Raw genomic sequence first — 10,429 nt, 5'->3', positions numbered from 1 at the left:
CCCAACAAAGTATTCCCATCATCAAAGTCTGGCAAATCCTCTGTTTTCTCAGGGCCACAGACAGTAGAAGCACATAAAATATCGCAAACAACACCACTCTGAAAACAAGGGAATTCCAAACAGGAAACAATCAGGGCCAGCTAACACCTCCCAACAAAAAATTCACTCAGGGAGGAAACAGCCAGGCTTTAAAGCTGCAAGCCATTACATCCTAATCATTTTGCCTCCAACAGACAAAAAAACCAATCAGAAATATTGTATATTCACAACCTTTAGGAAATAATATCCCCTGATGGCGCAGCGTGTTAAAGCGCTGAGCTGCTGAACTTCTGGACCGGAAGGCCACAGGTTTGAATTGGTGGAGCAAAGAGAGCCCCCACTGTTAGCCCCAGCTTCTGCCAACCCAGAAGTTCAAAAACATGCAAATGTGAGTGCATCAATAGGTACTGCTCCGGCGGGAAGGTAACGCCGCTCCATGCAGTCATGCCACATGACCTTGGAGGAGTCTACGGACAACGCTGGCTCTTCGGCTTAGAAATGGAGATGAGCACCAACCCCCAGAGTCAGGGGAAAACCTTTACCTTTACCTTAACTACCACCAATTCCTCAAGACTTTATCTCCCATACCACCATACTTTGCCACAGCAACGCGTGGCCGGGCACAGCTAGTATATATATATATATATATATATATATATATATATATATATATAAATGTAAAGTGCATAATTCCCATGAAGTAAACAACAAAACCACTGGACCAAATCACACCAAATTTGGCCACAAAAGACATTAGTCATCCAATCAATCTGCAAGCGGCAGCGTGTCAGCAAAACTGGCTAGGCGTGTCAGTGCTGACACGCGTGTCATTGGTTGGCCATCACTGTCCTAAGGTGATGCTATTCATCGAGAAGAAATAATGTTTGATAAAGTAGACATTCGTAGGAGGAAGACTGTAGAGCCAGTGGATTGATTCAGTCAAGGAAGCCCCAGATGAGTTTGCAAGACTATTGTTGACCTCTTTAAACTCTGTCATGTAAAGGGTCACCATAAGTCAAAGTCAACTGCATGGCAAAGAGCAACAATGACAGAAGCAGTCAGACCTTTTTGCTTGATGGAGAACATCCACATTCAGTTCAAGAACGTGGAAGAGGCATCATGCGGAAGGACCCTTGAGCATGCAGAGAAGCATGTGAATGAGTTCTGCACTCAGTTGCATCTTTGAGAGCATGTTCAATTGAGCAAGCTTCATTCAACACAAGGGTTGCATAATAGCACAATCTGTGCATAACAATACAGATGGAGATTTATGCTAAGCGACTCCATTGTATAATTTCAGCCAACAAGTTGCAATTGATTCTTTTATAAAATAACTGAGACACAACTGAGTTCGAACAACAGAATCATAGGCACAGAGTTGGAAGGGCCATCTAGTCCAAACCCATTCTACCATGCAGGAATATACAACTAAAGCCTTCCTGAAAGATGCCCAGAAAGATGAAACAGCAAGTTACATTGCAAGTGTAATGGAATGAGGAAATAACTGCGCTACAATTTATTTATCGTATCAGAAACGAATTGAGGATACAGTTATAATGTACTTAAAAACACAAACAAAGTTAAAAACTTGGCATTATACTAGATTTCCTTTGACCAGAAGCTGGCCACTTGGAGTGCCTTTGGTGTTGCTGTGAGAAGGTCCTCCGTTGTGCATGTGGCCGGGCTCAGGTTGCATTGTAGTGAGTGGTGTGTGGTTTGCTCTTCTCCACACTCGCATGTCATGGACTCCACTTTGTGGGTTTTAACCTGCCACTTTTGGACTTTCACTTGTTGGGATGTTCTCAGAGCCGGTAATTTTCAAGTGTAAGCAAGCAGTATTTTTGGCACCCTCCAAACCAATCACTCACAGTTTCGCTCCTCCCCTATTAGGAATATATTCATAACCTGTTAGGATTATGATACCAATATGGTTAGATATTGGTGCAGAGTAGCAAAAACGCAGAAGACTACCCTGTTTCCCCGAAAATAAGACATCCCCAGAAAATAAGACCTAGTATAGGTTTTGCTGAATTGCTAAATATAAGGCCTCCCTGAAAGTAAGATCTAGCAAAGTTTTTGTTTGAAAGCATGCCCGCCGAACAGAACACCAGAGTATGCGGGATTGGTAAATGTACATACCATAGAGTGTTGTACATAGAAATAATGGTAATTACAAGAATTCACAGTTTGTCTTGTTATGCTGGTTTGTGATGACGGCTACTGTACAGTATATAATGTTCATTTTGTTGTTCAACAATAAATGTGAATTCTTCATGGAAAAATAAGACATCCCCTGAAAATAAGACCTAGCGCATCTTTAGGAGCAAAAATTAATATAAGACACTGTCTTATTTTCGGGGAAACACGGTAGGGGTTTATGTGAGCAGAGGTGAGAAAAAAAGGCAAAAATAGCCAGCCTCCCTTTCCCTTTAAAAGAGTCATGCGCATAAAATAAGCATCAGAGACATCAAAAGTAAAATAGTAAAAATATGTTTACTCACAATCTTGTATGATGATGGTCATACAGGTAAAAATATCTTAGTTCCAAAAATAATACAGTTCAGGATACTACATATCTCTTAACAAAGTAAGGTAACATCAGCATGGCATGGCAGGATCAAGAGACAGGAAGAGCATGAAGAGCCAAAGAGAGAAAGAACAAAAGAAAGTCTCCCCTTTTATGTCCCAAATTCTAAAGGCATATGTCTCCAGGAAGTATACTCTCATTTCCCACATTGCCTGGGCTGTGGCACAGGCTGGTGAGCAGCCAGCCAGCTGCAACAAATTATTCTGACCAAGAGGTCATGAGTTCGAGGCCAGCTCGGAGCCTATGTTTGTCTTGTCTTTGTTCTATGTTAAAGGCATTGAATGTTTGCCTTATATGGGTAATGTGATCCGCCCTGAGTCCCCTTCGGGGTGAGAAGGGCAGAATATAAATACTGCAAAGAAATAAATAAAATAAATCACATGGAAAACCCCAAAATGGTGCCATCAACTCTGGAATGCAGCTTTGGCTTCAGGTTACTAAGCAACAAGCAAAACTAACTACATAAACCATCCCACATTGAAAATGCATGCATGATTGCTAGATAACCCAACATCCCCAAAGCGCCGGGCTCCTTTCTTGCAAAAAGAGGGAGAAGCAGCATTTCCCTCCCTCTTTTTGCAGCTGGAGTCTCGGCACCTGAATGAACCTCAAGGATGGCACCTTCCGCAAATGCATAGTTTGCTTACCACTTGAGCCGCCCCTGGATGTTCCAGTGAGTCTTAGAAAGCTATTTCTTGATTTAAGGCATTGACATGCTGTCTGATATCTGAACAGAGGATGGGTCGGAGATGTTAATGCCTTGGTCCTTTCATTACAGGCTGTTATTTCCCGACGGATGTCAGGTGGTGCAATACTGGCTAAACAGTATAATTTCTCAGGTGTAGGGTGTAGACATCCAATGATAATGTGGCATGTCTCATTAAGAGCCACATCCACTGTTTTAATGTGGTGAGATGTATTACACACTGGGCATGCGTATTCAACAGCAGATTGGCAAAGCACAAGAGCAGATGTCTTTACTATATCTGGTTTTGATCCTCAGGTTGTGCCAATCAGCTTTTGTATTATATTATTTATAGCACCCATTTTTTGCTTGATATTGAAGCAGTACTTCTAACAAGTCAGAGCACAATCCAGGGTAACTCCCAAGTATTTTGGTGTGCTGCAATGCTCCTTCCCAGGTCATCCTCAGAGATCGAGATACAGTAGAGTCTCACTTATCCAACACTCGCTTATCCAACATTCTGGATTATCCAACACATTTTTGTAGTCAATGTTTTCAATGTATTGTGATATTTTGGTGCTAAATTTGTAAATACAGTAATTACTACATAGCATTACTGCGTATAGACCTACTTTTTCTGCCAAATTTGTTGTCTAACATGATGTTTTGGTGCTTCATTTGTAAAATCATAACCTAATTTGATGTTTAATAGGCTTTTCCTTAATGCCTCCTTATTATCCAACATATTCGCTTATCCAACTTTCTGCCGGATAAGTGAAACTCTACTGTACTTGTCTGTTCTTAAGATGAAAAGTACATGTCTGCGTTTTGATGAATAATCCATCTAAATGCACTACAGCTGTGATGTAACCATAACTTTTTTTTGGTTTCTTTTATAGTTAAGATTGTGTAATGTCACAAAAAGGTGGAGGAAGGATATTACACCTCATGACCCATGCTGTTGCCTTGTGTTCTGTTGTGTTTCTTTACATAATAACAATGGAGTGGATGATTGAAGAATGTGTCCTGGACCACAGGCTTCGGACAACTTTTTCAAAAAGAAAAATAACTATGTGAAGCACTTTGAATACAATGTAGTTGTATTCAGGTGTTTTGGACTGCAACTCCCACCATTCCTAACAGCCTCAGGCCCCTTCCTTTTCAGCCTCGGCCGCTTAAGCGGCCGAGGCTGAAAAGGAAAGGGCCTGAGGCTGTTAGGAATGGTGGGAGTTGCAGTCCAAAACATCTGGAAGGCCCAAGTTTGGTTAAGACAGCAGCTGCACTCCAGCATACTTTCAGCATAGCAGAAATATCCACCTGCAGAGATGAAGACCCAGTACGGAACAGCAACATTGTGCAACACAGGCCAACGACTGGGTGCAACACTTCATTGCAACACACAACGTACACCTGCAATTTCTAATGTTGTTGTTTCTGCTGCTGTTATCAAAATCCTCTGTGCCAAATGATTTGCTCCTTATACACAGTATGAGTCATGCATGCGTATGTCAGAAGCAGGATGCGTGTCATTATCCAATGATTCTGAGTAGCTTATTTCTCCCAAAGCATCTTTCCTTTTCAGCCTCTGCACTTGCTCTCTTTTCTTCTGCATCCACTGCTGTTGTAGGGATGTTGATGTAACACGCCAACAGGATTCTGGGCTTAGTTTGGTACCTAAATTACACAATCAAAGTGATGCAAATAACCCTCTGATCATCATAATAATAATAATAATAATAATAATAATAATAATAATAATAATAATAATAATAAAAATTTTATTTATACCCCGCCACCATTTCCCCAACGGGGACTCGGGGCGGCTTACATGGAGCCATGCCCAAAACAATACAATGTAAACAGCATATAAAAGAACAGCATTGTATTGGGGAGAGGAATGAAAATTAGGTGGGCAATGTTCCATTTATCCAGACAGGAGGACACCCTTCAAATGCTTGACAAATCCTCTGGCAGACCACTTTTTCCAGTACAGTAGAGTCTCACTTATCCAACATAAACGGGCCGGCAGAACGTTGGATAAGCGAATATGTTGGATAATAAGGAGAGATTAAGAAAAAGCCTATTAAACATCAAAAATAGGTTATTGTCACGACCCAGGCTGCAGAGCACCAATAACCATACACAGAGGCCAGAATCTATCTAATATCTTTATTAAGGAAATATATAAAGTTAATAAAAACAAGTATAGGAAATAGTCCAGAAGTAGACCTTCCAGGAAAGGTCAAAATTAGTCCAAGGAAGCAATGTCCAATATGAAATATTAAGGTCCAAAGTTGTAATCCAATAACCGAAACACTCACTTGCCAAGCAAGTGAGGGGAGATGACAAGGTCCTTTAGTCCATGAACTTGAGCAAGGCTAGGAAATAACTTGATTCTTGGAACACAAAGCTTGATTCAAGGCAACAAGGAAACGAGGAGCAAGAACAAGATCCGTGGTAATTACTTGGCGAGGTCCGGGAAACAAGGCAAGATCCGGGGAGAAAACAAGGCTGAGAACGAAGGCTTGGAACAGGAACAAAGGCTTGAGAGCAGGAGTAGCTGTCCACACACGCTGCTCCGGTAGCTGACGAATTGACTCCGCAAGATTCCTTCGGGAGCAAGGAACCTAAATAGGCCTCGTTTTCCCACCAGAGAACACTTCTCTGGGGAATCAGAAACGAAAGTCAATCTCTGTGTCCAGATGTATGACTCCCTAAAATTTCTCATGGAAGCAGGCTTAATCATCTGAATGCTTTGCTGCAATTCTCAAGCTCCTGCGATTAGCCTGTTGTACTCCTTTTTGCTGGAGATAATAATTACGGCGAGAAAAAGGGGGAGATTTCGACTCAGGGCTTGTTTGGCAGATTTCTGGAAGACAAACCTCCTGCAGGTGCAAAGGCTCCATTTCTGGCTGGGATAGTTCCTTTTCTGGCTGAAATGGTGGAAAACCCAAGTTTTCCTCTTCATCTGTCACAACAGCACTAGGAACGGGACTACATGGCCCATGACTCATCACAGTTATGACTTTACAAATTAAGCACCAAAACATCATGTTATACAACAAATTTGACAGAAAAAGTAGTTCATTACACATTAATGCTATGTAGTAATTACTGTATTTACGAATTTAGCACCAAAATATCACAATGCATTGTGGGGCCGGGCTGTGGCGCAGCTTATAGTAACCAGTTGCTATAAATCACTACTGACTGAGAGGTCATGAGTTCGAAGCCCGGGTCGGGTTAAGCCTCCGGCCATTAATAGCCCCGGCTTGCTGTTGACCTATGCAGCCCCGGAAGACAGTTGCACCTGTCAATTAGGGAAATTTAGGGACGCTTTATGCAGGAGGCTAATTTACAACACCATAAAACTGCCAGCAAAACACGAGGAAAGGAATGAGGAAGTACAACCACTTCTGGACGGTGAAGCAACAGCTCCCCCTGTGGCCGGAATCGTGAAACTGGAAAAATGTTTAAAATGCCTCTGAGTCTGTCTAATGTATGTTGTTTGTCTGTTGGCATTGAATGTTTGCCATATATGTGTTCATTGTAATCCGCCCTGAGTCCCCTTCGGGGTGAGAAAGAAGGCCGGAATATAAATACTGTAAATAAATAAATAAATGCATTGAAAACATTGATTACAAAAATGCATTGGACAATCCAGAACGTTGGATAAGTGAGTGTTGGATAAGTGAGACTCTACTATATATCTCATCTCCTCCCACTTTTCCACTCAATGATTCAGTTGCTGCAAACTGATTCCTTTTTTTTTTCCGTGTCAGGAGCGACTTGAGAAACTGCAAGTCGCTTCTGGTGTGAGAAATTGGCTGTCTGCAAGGACGTTGCCCAGGGGATACGTGGATGTTTTTGATGTTTTTACCATCCTTGTGGGAGGCTTCTCTCTTGTCCCCGCATGGAGCCGCGCTCTCCCCGGGTTGGATTCGAACCTGGCAGCCTTCAGGTCAGCAACCCAACCTTCAAGTCACAAGGCTTTAACCTAATGCACCACTGGAGGCTCCAGTGATTCCCAATGAAAAAGTAGTTTGCACTCAATGAAGCCAGCTATGATAAGTAAGGAAAGGAGTGGGCAGAATCAGGTCCTTCCTTTTCATCATATGCTCTCATTCATGGCCACGTCTGATTGCCTTCCAAGTGTATGGTCTTGGCGATGGGTCTGTAGGTGGCTGTGGAGACCTATTCTTGATCCGCATGTTCTTCTGTAGTGAGCACATCGGTTCCGTTCAGGGTTGGCTTCATGCGCCTTTCTCTTGACACGTTTCTCCCTCTCGTCCTACTGAGGTTAAATAACTTGCCACCTGTCTGATAGGTGATTTCCACATAGGAAGGAAACTTCTTATCAATAAGGTGCAGTATCATAGCAATGGAGATGGAAAATAAGGTTGGGGCAATAACATATCCTGTTACGGGTTTGTGGAAAAACAAACTGCATGCAGTCCTGTCCAGACTTATCCAGCCCTTTTGTGCATCCACAATGAGCAAATACAAGCCAAGAAAATGGAAAAAATCAAAGTTTACTCTTAAGTAGCAGAGACAAGGAGAAAATTAAATAAGCAGCTTCAAAACACAAAACCTCCAGCTTCAAAATAACTGAGTCCATCTGGAGCAACAAACTCACATAAAGTTCTTTGCATTAAATTCATGCTTCTTCTTTGGAGATTTCTTCTTCAATGGTGCAAGGAGACAAGCATAGTAGGCTCTCAGCCAGGAACGTACTCCGAGAAAGTTCTGAAGCAAGTGATTCAGTAAGTCCCAAAAAGCATGACAAACATTCCCCAAGCTATACCCCATTCAGGGAGTGGTTCAAGCTTGTTAGCCTTGATTGTTCTAACTACCCAACTGTGAATTGTGATTGACCAGGTGTTTTTCCCTTAACACACACACAAGTGGCAATCCCACAAAAACTTAGTCAAATACATGCAATATATCCCTGTTTGACACAGTGGAACCATGGTGGCGCAATTGGTTAATGGGCAAACTAAGGCCTGGGGGCCGGATGCGGCACTGTGGGCATCTACCTCAGGCCCTCCTCATTTTCCCTGTCCTCTTGACATAAGGCTGTGGCAGCCCACCACATCCTCATGCAGAAAGGATGGAGGAGGAAGGCACACAGTGGTTGAGAGCCCTCTGGAGCACTCTCGGACGTCACCTGTCTCGCCCTCCTCCTAGCATAATGCTGAGAGGACAGCTCGAAGATCAAGAGAGGAGTATCGGGGCAGTCACCACATGTCTTGTTTTCCTCCCGGCATAAGAATGGGGTGAGCATCCCTGTTATTATGCCAGGAGGATAGCCTTACGTTGATGCAGGCCGTCAACATCACACTGTTGGGTCTTACAACCTGTTGAGACTCACAACCTTCTGGCCAACAAACTAGTAAAATGTGGGCTAGACAAAACTACGGTTAGGTGGATCTGTAATTGGCTAAGCGAACGAACCCAAAGGGTGATTCTCACCAATGCGTCGTCTTCATCTTGGAAAGAAGTGACAAGTGGAGTGCCACAGGGTTCCGTCCTGGGCCCGGTTCTGTTCAACATCTTTATTAATGACTTAGACGAAGGGTTAGAAGGCACGATCATCAAGTTTGCAGACGACACCAAACTGGGAGGGATAGCCAACACTCCAGAAGACAGGAGCAGAATTCAAAACGATCTTGACAGACTAGAGCAGGGGTCCTCAAACTTTTAAAGCAGAGGGCCGGTCCACAATCCTTCAGACTGTGGAGGGGCCGAATTATCATTTGGAAAAAAAAACCCCAACAAATTCCTATGCACACTGCACATGTCTTATTTGTAGTGCAAAACAACAACAGCAATGAAAGAACAATACAATATTTAAAAATGAAAACAATTGTAACCAACATAAACCTATCAGGATTTCAATGGGAAGTGTGGGCCTGCTTCTGGCCAATGAGATAGTCAAGTTAATTAGGATTGTTGTTGTTGTGTGCCTTCAAGTCATTTCAGACTTTGGCTGAGCCTAAGTCTAAAATTATTTATTTATTCATTTACTACATTTATTTATTACATTTATATCCCGCCCTTCTCACCCCGAAGGGGACTCAGAGCAGCTGTACGTACATACAATATATTATATTATTAGCATAGCACAATATTAGCATTATATATTACTATATTGAACTATACCACTATACTGTAATATTATATGTAATATATAACATATAATTAATATTATTATAAGGTATTATTAGTATTATATTTTATATAATGATAATATTATCAATATCATATGTATATGCAATATATTATTAAAACTGATATAAAAATATATTATAAATGAGGGTGGGGGCCAGGTAAATGACCTTGGAGGGCCGCATCCGGCCCCCGGGCCTTAGTTTGGGGACCCCTGGACTAGAGAGATGGGCCGAAACTAACAAAATGAAGTTCAACAGGGACAAATGCAAGATACTTCACTTCGGCAGAAAAAATGGAATGCAACGATATAGAATGGGGGACACCTGGCTCGACAGCAGTACATGTGAAAAAGATCTTGGAGTCGTCGTGGACAACAAGTTAAACATGAGCCAACAATGTGATGCGGTGGCAAAAAAAGCCAACGGGATTCTGTCCTGCATCAATAGGGGAATAGCGTCTAGATCCAGGGAAGTCATGCTCCCCCTCTATTCTGCCTTGGTCAGACCACACCTGGAATACTGTGTCCAATTTTGGGCACCACAGTTGAAGGGAGACGTTGACAAGCTGGAATGTGTCCAGAGGAGGGCGACTAAAATGATCAAGGGTCTGGAGAACAAGCCCTATGAGGAGCGGCTTAAAGAACTGGGCATGTTTAGCCTGCAGAAGAGAAGGCTGAGAGGAGACATGATAGCCATGTACAAATACGTGAAGGGAAGTCCTAGGGAGGAGGGAGCAAGCTTGTTTTCTGCTGCCCTGCAGACTAGGACGCAGAACAATGGCTTCAAACTACAGGAAAGGAGATTCCACCTGAACATCAGGAAGAACTTCCTCACTGTGAGAAGGGCTGTTCGGCAGTGGAACTCTCTCCCCGGGGCTGTGATGGAGGCTCCTTCTTTGGAGGCTTTTAAACAGAGGCTGGATGGCCATCTGTCGGGGGTGCTTTGAAT

This window comes from Anolis carolinensis, chromosome 4, assembly GCF_035594765.1.
Source record: "Anolis carolinensis isolate JA03-04 chromosome 4, rAnoCar3.1.pri, whole genome shotgun sequence".
In the NCBI taxonomy this organism is placed as follows: domain Eukaryota; kingdom Metazoa; phylum Chordata; class Lepidosauria; order Squamata; family Dactyloidae; genus Anolis; species Anolis carolinensis.
This window is presented reverse-complemented; position numbering follows the sequence as displayed.